General features: G+C 48.5%; 1 protein-coding gene and 1 long non-coding RNA gene across 4 annotated transcripts in view; one reads left to right on the forward strand and one right to left on the reverse strand.

Moving 5' to 3' along the window:
- The window catches only part of CCDC178 (coiled-coil domain containing 178), a 3,486,252-nt gene that overhangs the window by 2,589,339 nt on the left and 880,912 nt on the right, over positions 1–16,001 (reverse strand). The gene's annotated exons all lie outside the window — the stretch shown is intronic.
- LOC138497482 (uncharacterized) overlaps positions 1–16,001 on the forward strand; it is a 238,933-nt gene that overhangs the window by 158,927 nt on the left and 64,005 nt on the right. The window contains exon 3 of one of the 2 annotated variants that reach the window (XR_011278592.1): positions 14,155–14,227. The exons of the other annotated variant lie outside the window; for it this stretch is intronic. This is a non-coding gene — a long non-coding RNA (uncharacterized lncRNA). The remainder of the gene's footprint in view (positions 1–14,154; positions 14,228–16,001) is intronic. 2 annotated transcript variants of the gene reach the window in all.

Here is a 16,001-nt window from a genome sequence, read left to right on the forward strand (position 1 = left end):
CCACCTTCTTCGGGGTCTAGTTCCGTGAATATGCAGTCTCGCCGTTGGGGAGGGCACGCACCCTATGCCCCCCCCCCCACTTTCATATGCCTTTAGATGCACCGTGGGCTCGAAAGTCCGCCAAAAACCATCACTTTTTTCCCAGGATCAGGATCGGATCATCGGGAGCTCCTCCAAGGAACGTCCTCTCACGTAGCCATCAAGCCACGCCCCTTCAAAATTCTAAATTTAATGCCAGTTCGGTATACAGGTGTCAAAAATAAACTTACATTATGTGGACCGCCTCCATTGCGTTCAGGACAGTCAGACAGTAGGGTATTTGGAAGAGTGCCTCTTCGGGAAGAACAAGTTACTCTCTTACCTGGTAACGTTCTTTCGATGGGATGGTCCGACGACGTATTCCATATCTATGACAGTAATCACCAAAGCTGTGCTGCTTCGGAAAATCTTTCGCCGTCTGCGTCCTGTGTCGATGATGTCGATACGCCGTCCTCAAGGACCTCCTCCGACGGCCGACGTTACCAGATGTTTTAAGTAGGACGCATGACGCCCATAGCCTCAGTTGTAGTTTTTTCCCAGAACGTGTGTTACCAGTCTTCTGCCAGTCTGACACACAAAGCCTTGCGGAAACGTAAGCTGCAATCACATAAGAAATTCTGTAGCAGGGAAGGCAGGGAGGTAGCGGTATGGAATACGTCGTCAGACCATCCCATCGAAAGAACGTTACGAGGTAAGAGAGTAACTTGTTCTTCGAGGGGATTGGGTCCTCCGACGTATTACATATCTATGACAGACTCCCAAAGCAGTACCAATGCAAGGAGGTGGGAAAAGAATTTAGAAAACAGAAATTTAGCATGCCCAATCAAATTGCTGAGTAAAGGACCGCCTTGCCAAAGGCCAGATCCTGCCCCCGGATGGAATCGAGGGAATAGTGACGTACAAAGGTATGTACCGAAGATCAGGTGGCTGCATTACAGATGTTACGAATAGGAACACCCCTCTGCAGGGCAGTAGAGGCAGCCATACCCCTGGTAGAATGGGCCCGTAAGCCGACCGGTGGGTCCTTACCCACCAAGCGGTAACACTCAGAGATAGCCAAAATAATCCAGCGAGACAAAGTCTGTTTCGTCACAGCTTGTCCCAAACGCTTTCCAGCGTAACCAATGAAGAGCTGATCGTCCACTCTGACCCAGGACATGCGTGAAATATAAAAGCTTAACGCTCTCTGAGGATCAAGCCTATGGAGCCTCTCCTCTTCCTTACCAGGATGTGGAGGAGGATAAAATGCCGGAAGAACAACCTTCTGGCCTAAATGAAATTCCGACACCACCTTCGGAAGAAAAGAAGGATGAACTCTAAGGACAACCCTGTCCTTATGAAACACAGTGAAGGGTGGCTTAACTGAAAGTGCCTGTAACTCACTCACTCTGCGAGCGGAAGTGACCGCAACTAAAAATACAGTTTTAAGAGTTAACAGTCTCAAAGGGCATGAATGCAAAGGCTCAAACAAAGCACCCATCAGAAACTTGAGAACAAGGTTCATTTCCCAACCGGGCACCTGGAAAGGTGACGGAGGGAACACATTAGTGAGCCTTTTCAGAAACTGAGAAATTAAAGGAATTTTAAAATAGGAACACTCTTCAGACGAGCGCTTAAATATGGACAGCGCCGCCAGGTAACCTTTAATGGTACCCACTTGAAGGCCCCTGTGGGCCAAAGAAAGCAAAAAAGACAGAACCATGGGAATTTCACATGCAAAAGGATCCACATTCTTAACCCTGCACCAGTCGCAGAACTTTCTCCAACGGCACAGGGACTTTGTTGCGGGCCTTCTGGCCGAAAGCAACACCTCCATCACGTCTTCAGGTAGGTCCCAATCCATATCTCAACCTTTCAGAAACCAAGCATTAAGGTTGAGGGAGCTGACCTGTGGATGGAGAACCTGACCCCACTCCAGTGAGAGCAGATCGTCTCGGTAGGGAAGACGACGTGGAGGGCAGATGGACAAGTCGAGAAGGTCCAGGTACCACATCCTCCAGGCCCACGCCGGAGCAATGAGGATCATCCGGGAACCGAACCTCCGTAACCTCTGCAGTACAGGCGGGATGACGGGGACTGGAGGAAACGCGTACAGCAGTGGGAATGACCACTCCACCACGAACGCGTCTCCTAAGGCTCCGTTTGGAGGAAATTCCCGTGAGCAGAACCTCTCGCACTTCCGGTTGACACTGGAGGTGAAGAGATCCACTTGAGGGGTCCCCCAAAGGGCGAAGATCTCCAGGAGAATCTCCTGAGCCAACTCCCACTCGTGAGAGATCACGCTTTGCCTGCTCAGAGCATCCGCCATCTCGTTTTCGTCTCCTGCCAGATGAACTGACGGCACCTGAACAGGGTCCGACATCCTGCCGGAGGACTGAGACCACTGGAGCTTGAGTGCCCATTGCAAAGATTTCATCCGCAACCTGGCCTCTGGAACCAGAAGAATGCAGGATGCCATGAGGCCGAGCAGTCTCAAGAACTGGAACGCTGGGAGAGTCTGGGAAAGTTGAAACTTGTTCACCATCTGCTGAATGTGATGAGCCCTCACCTGGGGAGGAAAACACTGCCTCAGGGACGTGTCGAGCACTGCTCCGATGTACTGGAGCCTCTGAGTTGGTGTCAAATGAGACTTCTTTAAGTTGAGGGAGAAGCCTAGCTTGTGGAGGGAGTGGCAGGTGACTGACAGATGATCCAGGACTTGCTCGGGAGAGCGCGCCCTGATCAACCAATCGTCCAGGTAGGGATAGACGTGAATCCCCCCTTTCCTGATGTGCGCTGCCACCACTACCATGAGCTTGGTTAAGACCCTCGGGGCGGAGGTCAATCCGAACGGCAGGACCCGAAACTGAAAGTGGGAGTCGCCAACCGCGAACCTCAGGTACTTCTTGTGCTTTGGATGGATCGGCACATGAAAATAAGCGTCCTTGAGGTCGAGAGACACCAACCAGTCCTGAAGTTGAAGGGCCTGGAGGACTTGAGAGAGAGTAACCATCTTGAACTTGTCCTTCCTGAGGAGTTTGTTCAAACCGCGCAAGTCCATGATGGGTCTCAATCCCCCGTCTTTCTTGGAAATCAAAAAATAAGGGGAATACCATCCCTTGTTCTTCTCCGCTACAGGCACCAGTTCTATGGCGCCTTTCTCCAGCAGGGATTGAATTTCCTGCGCAAGGAGCGGATCCGGACTCTTCAAAGAGAGATTCCCCGGTGGATTGTCTTGAGGCCTCTGCCGGAAAGCAAGACAGTAGCCATGGGTTATGATCTCCAGAACCCACACATCTGAAGTAATGGCGCGCCATTCGACAAGATGCTGCACCAGCCTTCCCCCAACCGGCGAACCATAGGACATGGCCTCATGACTGAGCTGAAGCGGCTGCGGCGTTGCCTGAGGGCAAAGAGGCAATAGCCCGAGCGGCCTTGGCACCTAGAGTACCTTGTTTTCCACCTATGGCACTCCTACGGTGGCCCCTTTGACTGGCAGCTCCTCTCGCTTTACCAAAGGATAAGTAATAACGAAAGGAACCTCCCCTCCATTGCTGTCCCCTAGGACGAAAAGGCGGAGGTTGTCGAACTGCAGCGCCCAACGACTTTGCTGCAGCTTTTGAGGTCTGCAACCTCTCAAGGCTCTCGTCAGCCTTGCTGCCAAAAAGATGTTCCCCGTCAAAGGGCATGTTGAGGAGCCGGGCCTGCACATCAGGAGCAAACCCCGACTTCTGCAACCACGCAAACCTGCGTATCACGGTGCCGCCATGGACCGGCTGACGCAATCTGCCATGTCCAAACCCGACTGAACGGCCTCACACATGGCATCCTTGCCATCCTGAACCATGGCAAGGAAACTATCCTGTTCGTGCCCTTCGGGAATATGTTCAGCCGCCAAGGAAACACAGTTCCACAGAGTGTGCGTGAAACGTGACAAGGCACATATGGAGTTGGCCGTCTGAAGCGCCATACCCCCTGCAGAAAACACTTTCTTCGCCCAGTCATCAAAACGCTTGTCGTCCCTATCAGGAGGGATGGTAGGGTACGACGCCTGCTTTGCGGGGGCCATAGCCGCCTGCACCACCAAACTCTCCGGAGTAGGGTGCTTGGACAAGCAGCAGGGGTCGCTACTGGCTGGGCGGTATTTTCGCAGCAAAGACTTGCCCACTGCCGGGAGACTCTCTGGAGCAGTCCAAGCCGCCGCCACCCTCCTCTGTAGAGCCATATGAAACGGCAGTATCGGGTCAGTTGGTGGACCAATGTCGAGGATATCCGTAAGGTCATCCTGAACTCCCCCGGGGGAGCAGACCATCCTAAGTACTCGGTGACCCTTGACATAAGGTGTCGGTACGAAGAATTGGCATGAGTGCCAGGCTCAGGCCTACAAAACTCCACCTCCGGAGAGGTGTCCAGCCCACTAGCATCATGCAGGGACTGCCTCAAGTCCTCAAACTGGCTATGGCCCGAGAGAATCTCGTCTGGCACCGTGTCAGGCACCATGCCATCATCAGAGCCCTCACCCACCTCTGAAATGAACTCCAGATGGCGGTAAGAAGGCACAGAACTTGAACCAAAGCCATGCTTGACCTTGGCCAGAGCCTTTCTAGGTGGTTCCCCCGAGCCACGGGGTACCCCCGTCGACACAACCTCGAAAGGCGTCGAGGGCGTCGAGTGAATCGGCGTCGATGCCGAGTGTGGCGTCGACAGCATCGATGGCGCCGACACAGTCCTCGAGACCGGGGCCCCGAGTGTGTCCCTCGAGGGCTGGGACGCCGATGGCATCGACGACTTCTTCGAAGGCAAGCCCTCGTAAGAGTCCGTCGACGACCTCGGCGCCAATGGCGTCGACGTCTTCCGTGAAGACACCACAAGTTCACATGGTCTCGAGCGCGTCGAGACGGTGAGACGGTTCAGCAGGGGTCCACTGGTGGTGTCGTCGTTGCAGGTCGGCTCAGCTTCTCCCTCCTTGGATTCTTAGGTCCTGTGGCGACTTCTGAAGTTCCAGTCCCCAAAGCCCTGCTTTTATGCAGCACACCCCCATTCACTCAGCCTAGCTGTCAATCAAACATGCTAAGTGGTGAGCCGGACGGCTCACCACTTGGGCCAATCACACAAGAGTGCGACTTGAGTTACCAAGGTAACTCAGTCCAGGGTGCCTAAACCCCCTCCCAAACCCCCTGTGGTACCCAGACAGAGTGGCACCACTTTTGGAGGCTTCTGTGGAGAAGCCCGCCAAAAAGTGGAACAAAGGGCTCGACTTGGGTTGGAGTCACAGAACAGAACACAAACGCCATTTTAGAATCGAGTCTGGCAAAAAATACCAACCGGTGAATTAATATTAAATAAATAATCCGGCAGTATGTTCGAGGCTATAAGAATTAAATAATTAAAGTTGGTAGCCTCGAACAATGGGAAAATCCCATAGAGATATATTCGCGGTCGAATATAAAAAGTAGTATCCACTGCCACCAGCCAAAACTCAATCAGGGGGGACAGAGACGTGCCCCCTCGACCAACAGACCCCGGGGAAATCGAATTGCCCCGACCAGTACGTCCACAATATGATGGTTTGTACTGGTTTCTGTTCATAATTTGGGACTAGTAAAGCCAATGGTGACTTTACATGCCCTGGGAGACAGTAGTCAGTCCCAGGGTATGGAGTCTATGTTGGGGGGTCGCTACGACACCCCTGGGTTACGGCACGGAGGGTGCTGTGTAACCCACATCAAAAACACATGAGACCCTATGGAGTAAAAGACCCCATAGCCCATAAAACACATGGAAAGTTAAAGGAACACCTCAATTCATGTCTAAGAGTGGGAGCAAAAGAATCTCACTCTTAGCAGGAGAGAAAAAAATAAAACCCAAAAATCCAGCAAAGCTGCTGGGGGACTCACTAGGTTTGGGAAATTAGCCTTACAGAGAATTCTCCCTAACAGTGAAAGCGCAACATGGTCCCGGGCAGCACGCCACGGAATAGCCAATTGAAATCTTCTCCACGGAGCGAACAGGGAAGTGTGACCGCGGAGCGGACATAGATATCACTAATTTTTAGAGACATACTTTTTGATCGTTTTTAAGGAAAGTACTGGACGGATTGTCACAAAATTTATAAAAGCACGCTTTCGCGACCATGCCCCCTGCCTCTGCCGTAAATTTGGTGCAAATCCGTCCAGCGGTTTGGCCTGTAGCCGTGCGCATTCCCCCATTCAGTCTATGGGAAAAAAAGACGTTTTGGGACCCCCCTATAACTTTGCCCCCCCTGGACCAAACATCACCAAACTTTGCATACAAAATTAAGTGTCCATATACTTTTTTTGCTAAGTTTGGTGAGGATTCGTCCAGGGGGAGAGGAGTTATAGGCTGCCCAAAAATTATATTATATTTCTATTACAAAACTGCTGATTAGTTCCCCCTATATGATTTCTGCACCCGCCAATTTGTCCCACCCATGAAGCACCGTCCTACCCCTACACTATCCTGCACGCATTTTCCTTATTTTAGTATATTTTTTAGTATATTTTCCGCAATCTAAATCGTTTGGGAGGGGCGACAATCTGCATATGCATCCCAACACCGTTGGTAACGGTTCCATGAGGACATTGATGAGAAATGGCGATAACAAGCAACCTCTACCGCCCCCCACTCCCCCCGACAGGTTCCACAGGGAATTCCAGTAACGTTGGACCTTACCCCATTTACTAAGATTTGTGCTTTCACCTTGCTATACAAAGCTTGCAAAAGACTCGGAAATGTATAGCCAAAACAGTTTTCTCAATACAGCGGGGTATGTCCAATTCACCCTCTCAGATGCCTTCTCTGCATCTACACTAATCGTCACCAGTGAGTGAGCATGATCCCTACAGATATGTACAATACTAATCAATACATTCTTGCATATTGTCATGGCTGTCTCGATGCTTGACAAACTCAGCCTGGTTCTTATGTATCTTCTGGGATTTGTAGAGATAATGGTCTGTAATTGGCACAGTTCAGGCCCAGTTGTATAGATTCTGGTAATTTGCCCCTTCTGGCAATATCTGCATAGACGTCCAGCATAACAGGCATTTCATGAAATTTGCATTGGAATTCCGCTAAGAACCCATCACGCATAGGGCTCTTGCTATTTTGCATTCCCCTTGCTGTGTCCAGCGCTTTGTCCCGAAACACAAGTCTACAGTTTCTGTCCCATGTAGGCCTCACAGGCCAAGTCCATTTACAAACTCCATCCTGTGTTTATGTGATCAAGCTTTGGGGTATATATAGAGCTTCATAGTACTCATTGATACTGCTATTGATGCATTCATTCTTGGGGCATCATCACGAGTTGGGCGGGATCCAGGCTTATTTTCCGTCGAGCGCTATTTGTGCTTACGCCGCAATGTCATGGCGTTAACGCAAATAGCGCCTGGCGGAAAAAGTGGCCATGAACGAGTAAATCCAGTGCGCACTGCACTACCGCCGAGCCGCAGCGCTATTAGCACTCACTGTTAGCGTGTGCGGGAAATGTGTCACTGCCAGAAAGGGAAATAAAGCGGCTGCCATCTTGGAAATCACAAGCAGCCAAAATAGCAGCCCCTGCACGACATCCACTCCTGTTAAGCTTGGAAAATGTCTCAGGAAAGTACCAGGGGCAAACCAGCCTTGGATAGGGTGAGAAAACCCAGGTTTACAGATCAGGCGCTTGCCATACTTGTTGTGGAGGTTCTGAGCCATCAGGAAGAGCTGTATGGCCCCAGCAGCACAAGACAAGTGCACAGCGCGAGCACAGATCTGGAGAGAAGTGAGTCAGAAGGTGTCATCGGCGGGCCATGTGCCCAGGGATGGGGAGGATTGCCGCAAGCGGCTGAATGACTTGCAGGTCCGTGTCCATGGTCTCCTGGCCCAGCACAGGAGCGAGAGCATGACGACTGGAGGAGGGCCTGCACCACCAACACCCGAGTTGACCCCTTGGGAGTAGCAGAGGACCACCCTGACTGACATGGGCACAATTGAGGGAGTTTGCCCAGCAGAGGCAGGCACCGGTACCCAGGAGGCTGCAGGTGGGTACAACCCCTCCAATTGCAAGATGGGTTAGCAATGTGTGTGTGTGACGCACTTCAGCCACCCATCAGTGCCCCCTCATACCACTGTACCCTAGCGCCTCCTGGGTACCTAAGCCCCAAGGGAAAGGCATTCATGGGCGTGGCACAGCAATGTGATGTGTGTAGGAATCAACCCCTCCCCCCCCCCGGCACAGCGACCTGGGAGCTGTGCATTCACAACAGACATCTGAAGATGTCACAGCAACATGTCCAAGCAGTGTCCCTCCCCTGTAGCACGTTCCACCAATCACAACATGGGGACTGAGTAATATGCAATGAGCAAGCATGATGAAAACTGTGCCCTAACCCACTGTAAGGCATGAAATGCATGATACAAATGTAAGTGTAAGCTGCCCTCAATTCATATAACACCCTATGTACCCCACAGGCACGCAGCTGTCATCGCAGGGTAATGATGGTGAACAAGCATCCACATACAGCTGCAGGTCCCGACATGCATCAACCAGCAACCCCATCACCCCCCACCCGCACAGGGACCGACATGAGAAGGAAAGATGCAGGACACATCCTAGGTCACCCCTCCGGAGCCCGCTCAGAACGGCGCAATGTCCACAAGGACGCAGGGTGTCACCGCCACAAGCGCCGGGAGCCACCAAAGGCATTTAGGATGTGGAGGGAGCCACCAGTGGGTCTAACTCGGATGAGGGCCACACAACCAATGCGTCATGGCACACTGCACTGATGTCCTCACCCAGCCACAGTGCCACACATGAGAAGGGCACACCCCAAGGGAGCCCGGAGCAGGGATCAGTGGAAGCACACACTCCCCATGTTCGTCATGCCCTCACACCCATGTCTGATGTGGACCCAACTTCCTATGGTTCTCCTGAAGGCACCCCCTCCAACCGCAGCAGCCCATCATAGATGCCGCCATGTCCCCCAACAGCTCCCCTGCCGCCCCACACAGACCTGCCAGTCCAATCAACAGCACACCTGACAGACCCATCGTCACAGGACCTGCTGTAATGGGGTGGCTGGATGTGATGGAGGTTCGACAGCTGAGAATTGAGGCCATGTCTGTTGAGCACAACCGCCATATCAAGTCAATAAGCCGTGCCATATGCAATGCTGCCAAGACCATGGCACGTGATAATGCGCGCACCCGTAGAGTGGTGGAGGGCTGTATAGTGGCCCTGACAGGATTTGGACAAAGAGTACGCAAGCTGTGTGAGTGCCAGTCTGCACATGCTGAGCAGATGCGGGAGGAAAACAATCTGCTCCGCCAGCAGCTGCAGTCCTCAGGAGCTATTCCATCTACCTTTACAACACCCACAGAGGGATCCCATGAGGCTTCGCCCAGGCGCGGTTCCCTGCGCAATCTCCCACACCGCTCACCATAGGGACCTGGACGTGGGAAGTGCCCAAAACTGTCCTAGATCGCCATAGCACAGTTGCGCCGAGCCCTGGGCACATGGACCCACTTGCACTGTTTTTTGGGGAGTTCACAGGGGGGAGGGGGGATTGTGTGCTGGGGAGTTCACAGGAGGGAGGGGGGATTGTATGCTGGGGAGTTCACAGGGGGGAGGGGGGGTTTGTTCAACTAATAATAAATCCCGTTCATTATGCATACAAAGCATGGACATTCATGATTGTGTTAATGTGCTCTTTATTTTACAAGTGATATGTGTTACATGTACCCATCCACCAGATCAAATATAATTGTCAATCAGGGCCTGTCTGGCCAACCTCCCCTCCCTCAACCCATCACTGTTTGCATGTGCCCCGGCCTCGAGCACATTTTCATCATCACTCCCATCCTCTGGTGGTTGGCCATCAGCATCGGGGGGCAGTGGCAAATGCCTGCGACAGCAAATGTTGTGCAGCATGGCACAGGTAAGATTTTCCCAACATTCTCTGGGGCATACATCAATGCCCCTCCCGTACGGTCTAGGCACTTCAGCAATCCAAATGCTATTTCCACACAGATGCATGTACGCCCATGGGCAATGTTGTATGCCAGCTCAGCTGGAGTGTGTGGATTACGCACAGGGGTCATGAGCCATGTGTACTGTGAGTATCCTGAATCGCCTGCAGGGGAGAGAATGCAGACATTAGGCCAAGGTTGGTTCATTGGGTGTACAAGGCCCAGACATCAGTGACATTGGCAGCAGAATGAAGTATGTGTTGAAAAGGTCCATGCTATCAATGTTGTCATACATCCCTCGCCTTCCGGGACATGCATGGGCTGAGGTTTACATGTAGCAGTGTTATCAATGAACATGTCAATGCGTATGTGTGTCACACTCATGATGTACACGTATACTACTTTTCATAGGCCTACTTTCATTGTGGTGTGTGCTGTGCAAGGTGCAGTATTCAATCAATGGAGTACTTATTGCATGCACCACCCCTGTGTCCCTTATTTCTGGATGAGGGTACCCTTATATCTGCATGTTCAGATGACATTTTGTTAGGCCATGTATTGTGTTTGCTACTTGGCACAATCATGTATATTTGGCCAGGCATGTGACTGGCCAAATGTACATGATTGGCCTGGTGTTGGCCTGACCCTGGGGATGGCTGGCCGCCTTGCTGGTGCCAGTCTCCTCCTCCTCCTCCTCATCCGCTGTGCTCGCAGGGCCCTGGGCTGGTTAGCAGGCCTCTGTAGCTCCAGGTGCAGCAAGTACATGTCCACATCAAGGCTCCAGTCTCCAAATGGCAACATGGTGTTGGGAAGGGTGTGTTGTGCATGGGTGGGTCTTCTATAGGCCTCTGGTGTGCATTGTTTTCACCTGGGCCCTTGTCGCTGTCTCATGTGTTCTTTTACCTCCAGCATTTGGCCTGTGGTATTTTTGGCGGTTTTTCTGCCTGTTTTCTGGCGCTACGAGCACCAACGCCGGACTTGTGATGGCTCTGTAATAGCGTGTTTGGGTGCCGGCGCTTTTACAGCCAGCTGTACTATCGCCGGCTGTAATAGTGGCGGTAGGATTTACAGTCGTGATCCGACAGAGCGGTATTCGCGGCACTAATACAGTTTATGCCAGATTTAAGGGTTACCGCCCAATTAGTGATGACCTCCTTGTCTTATCCTCCCATCTTCCTGCATAATGGGTAACACACACCTACTATGTCCTGTCTTCTTGAGCCTACTAACCATTGAGGTTAATGCCATTTCCCCAAAATCCCCAGCACACCTGCCTAATGTAGGAGAGAACAGGCCCTGCTTTTTCTGTGAGCCAGAAGTCTAACCTCTGTCTGGGCCTTAGTCCACCTGCTCTTTCATATCTGATAGATCACTGCTGTCCTGCTCGACCTCTGAATGATTTTTCAAAGTTCTCCTCTTCCACAGCTTGTGACTTTTTCTGGTGTGACACAAAGTTTATTATTTTACTCCTAATGGTCTCTTTCAACATCCCCCGAAAAATAGACATCTTGTACTGACCCCCATTATATATGTAATGGGCCAGTTTGCTCTGAATATATCTTTCAAAAGCAACGTCTAGAAGCCATGACATGCTCAGTCAACTATCACTGGGTTTCTCCCTCTCTGAGAAGTCTAATACCAAGTGAATATCAGCATGATCTGATACAACTATCTCCCCTAAGTCTGCTGCTATAACATCTGGCGGTAGAGGTTTTGATATTAAAAAATAATCAATACCCAATGACTAACCACATGGGGCAGAATAGAATGAATATTGCCTAATTGTGTGATTAAGGGATCGCCATGGGTCTACCAAGTCCAATGTTTCCACTAAGGATATCCGTTCTCGGTTGGCATTGCCTTCTAGCTGCACAGGCCACCAAGCAATCAGTCAACTTTATTTATCATGGTGAAATTGAAATCACCTCCTGGGTTAACCTCAACCCCTTGTAGGGTGCTCAGTATCTCATCTATCTGCCCATAGAATCAGCCCTGGTGCATGTGTTTAGTGCATAGATATTCATGAGGATTAACATTAGGTCTTCTAGCTCAACCTTCATTGCTACATATCTGCCCTCTGTGCCGCTGGGAGAATAATATTCTTAAATCCTGCTGTTGGAAATAATCTCTCAGTTAAGTCTGAAAATGAAGATTTCCTAAAACTTCATGTGCTGTGTTAATCCATTGTCTTTGACTACATGTCTCATTCATACTCGACCCAAATAATGAAGACCTAGATCTAGCTCCCTAGTACTGGACAACAGAGTCCAAGCTGCTAGGCCCCACATATGTCCTGAAATAGTGGCAGGCCAACTACATCTACAAGGATCTGGCATTCATGAAAAGAAACATTTGGTTGTATTTAATTGACGTTATCGCCATTATTAGGTGGGATTACTTTGCCATTGACCCCACATCCTCCTGCTTTTGTACCAAGCAGGTGATCAGAGGAGTTCCTTTGTTTGGACATGGTAATAATTCAGATTGCCATTGGCAATTTGATCATACCCTATGACTTCAGCATTATAAAAATGAGAAGGAATAGATGAAGTCAGTTAACTGGGTGATTGCACACTCCAACCAGACTGACATCACCTTGATGGTGTATGGTGTTGAATATCAGGCCCCTGAATCAGACAACACAGCAACAAATGACAACCAGGGATCTAAGGGTGCCAGAAACAAGTCTAGGATCCGCTGGGACAACTATGGTTCTCCTGGTGTCCTATCAGTATGTATCATCAAGCTGTAATGCCTAGACACCATGACTTCTTAAAACTGTGGTGTATCCAATTCATGGCCTTTCAACTGCCAGAAGTCAACACAAGATGCCCATGATTGGAATGCTGATGCTGTCATCAGGGACATCAGGGGTGTCAGAATGAGTTCAATGAAGTAGGTTCATGCTCCTGACCCTTGCTTGAAGGAGGTGAGGTCTCTAAAGAAGACCTGTAGATCTGAACATCCATGGCTCACTCTGTAGACGTCTCTCGCAGTATAGAGGGCTCTCACATTGTCAAGGCCCTCTCTCATCAGAGCTCTCTCAGCATCAAGACCTTCTCAGTGTCATGGAACTCTCAGTGCCAAGGCTTTCTCAGCCTCAAAGCACTCAAAGCATCAACATGCTCTATGTGTCACTGGTCTCTCAATGCCTTGAAGTTGAACAGCCGAGAGGGCAATGATACCACTGATGTTGTCTGGGACCATAGAGGTGTCCAAATTGGGGTCAGAAGGTGGCATGGTAGTGGATTCAACCCTCCTAGCCATTACATCAATGATGCATCCACCAAGCTGATCACTCTGAAAGAGACTAGTATCTCCTAAATAGGCTTCAATTCTGTGGCAACAGTCTGCTAATGTGGAGCATTCTAAAGCTAATAACAAGGTACTCACGTTTCAATGCTACATCTACTGCCATCTTCGCAGCAGTATTGAACAAAACCCAGCAATATTAATTGCTTGTGTCTGGGTTTCTTTTGTATTTCCCGTTTTGAACCAGTGAGTTGTATTCAATGACACTTTGCTAGCTGCTAGTATTGCGCCTCGATGCCTATGGGCTGCAGTGCGCTTAACAAATTCAAAAAAATAAAATTCATTAGATGGCATTAAACAGTCCACGTGATTCTGAATAAACCAATTTAGGTGAGTCACCAACAGCTTCAAATTTAAAAGAACCTGTTGTTTCTATGCACATTTCGGAAACAATTAGCCGAAATGGGAGAGGTCACAGATCTTCCTGCTTTTTCTCTTTAGGCCTGTTTAGAAGTCTCTTTAAGGTCCGTAAACAACTGATGTCACCAGAAGACAACAGAGGGAAAATAACAATATCAACAACAAAAAACAGCAACCTTGGGTGCAGGGTGGATATACATGGCGAGACTATGGACTCAATGTACAATAATAAAATGTGTAGACAGGGTGAAAGAGGAGTTGGGAAGCTGGAGGGAGGGGTTAAAAGAAAATGTTAAATTGATATGCATGTAACATTGGTGTGATGTGTTGGTTATAGTAAATAATAAAAACAATAAAAACATCAACCTTTTGTAGCAAAAAGAGATTTTTACACAATCTTGTTAGGTGAGTGTATTGATTTCATACAGACGTAAGCATGCTTTGGCAAAAATAAATAATAATGGTTCTAATACGCATAATGTGTATTCTCCATAGATAGAAGTGAGAATTTCGAATTCAACTGTGATATATATGCAGATCTTGAACAAGAACCACCAGACTCCAAGAGGTAAATTCAACCGCCCGAAGGGGGTTTGGGTAGGGTTAGCTCTATTCACCCCTAATTGTAAATATAGCACTAATGGCTATCTGTTGTGTTGGGTTATTTGCAGTTTATGGGAACGCACATGTTGGGAGAGGAAAAAGACTCCCCCCACAGGGTCCAAAAGGTACAAAATATTAAAAAAATATTGGTGTCTAGAGCAACATTTTTTAATAGAGACTAGTGACTTAAACTATTGCTTCCGAAGAATGTTCACCATTATAAGGATACAAGAACAGAAACATGTTGAGCAGAGCAAGATACTCTTGATAATGCATTACATTTATTATCCATTGTAGGATACTCTATCTGCTACTTTAAACAGACGAATAAGACATAGGATATGTTGTAGTCGCGACAGCACTTTACATTTTGATATGTGTCACAGAAAAGTTTGTTTGTGTGCATTTCTTTTACTTTTTGTATATGTGAGGAATTCGTGTCATGTTGGGATAATTGAATAAAATTAGTTTTTTAACTAAATTACAGGGTGTTTAGTTCGGTAGGCATCCACCTCTCCATTATACATTCTGGAACCAGGTGTATTTTTCCAAAGCTGCAAATTGACCACATTACACCTGAACTTTTTTATTTTTGTCTATAGTTCGGGTCAAGCTCAGGCCTGCACATATCAAGGTCCTGGGGCACTCCAGAGTTTCCTTCTATATTACACATTGCATACTGAAGCATGACACTCCTGGATAGCTTAGAAATTGGGAATACAGGGAATACAAACAGCATTGCTGTCTTTCCATGATTTTCCCCTTACCATACGAAGCTCATTTAACAAAACCAGGCACCTTGGTATCTGAGGATGCACCAGGGTAACCAAAGTGAAAATAAGGTTAAAATTACCTTACCTTCACCTTAAAAACAGATTTTAAGGCAAGGGAGCAATGAAAGGCATGGAGTGAAACCAAATAAAGGGATCAAAATCTGAAAATGTAATGTGACAAAAGGTTAGAAAGCTGTAGACCATGTTCAGAGACCTTCCCCACATAGTGGAGAAGGATTGACAGGCATGAACTGTCAGTCTAGTGCATAGTGGGATGCGGGGCAGCTTGGATACTTAAAGTGGGAGTCTTCTACATATTTAACATGTATGCTTTCCTGCTCCCTTGTCTCTTTTCTTTTTCCTGTTTATTCATTGGCAATTCCAGAGCTGTAACATAGAAACTGCTATCGTTTTTAGAAGTGAAATTGATCATAATAAAAAACACTTTAGCAAGATAGGCGATGTTATTTCTTCTCTATTTTAATAAAACCATTTTATTTATATTGTTGGCAAATGATACTAAACCCTACCAACATACAGGGATATTCTGTTTTTATGAATATTAATGATGTTCCAGGATGATGAGCTAACAACAGTCAACATGTGAAAGAATTAGGGTTTACGCTAGGGCATACTATTGTTGGTAGCTCAGGATGAGATCAACTTTGTCAAATATGTGCAATAAGTCATGGCACTCACTTTGAGGGAAAGCGATAGGGCTGGGTAAAATACATTCCCCAGAATTCTGGCTTGAAGTGCTGGTGTGGGGAAGGGATTCCTAGGGAAGCTGTTCAGTTCAACGGTACCGGGTGGATATTGGCTTTGCCAAATAACATTACTTCAGTCAAACAGGGATAGATGTCAGTGTGATTGTCTGGACTTTTTCCAAGGCAGAGCACAATCTGAGTATTACTTGTGTACAATAGATGGGGTGTGTTGTATTGTATTGTATAGATAAAACCTAAA

This window comes from Ambystoma mexicanum, chromosome 5q (assembly GCF_040938575.1).
Source record: "Ambystoma mexicanum isolate Mex_15411 chromosome 5q, UKY_AmexF1_1, whole genome shotgun sequence".
In the NCBI taxonomy this organism is placed as follows: domain Eukaryota; kingdom Metazoa; phylum Chordata; class Amphibia; order Caudata; family Ambystomatidae; genus Ambystoma; species Ambystoma mexicanum.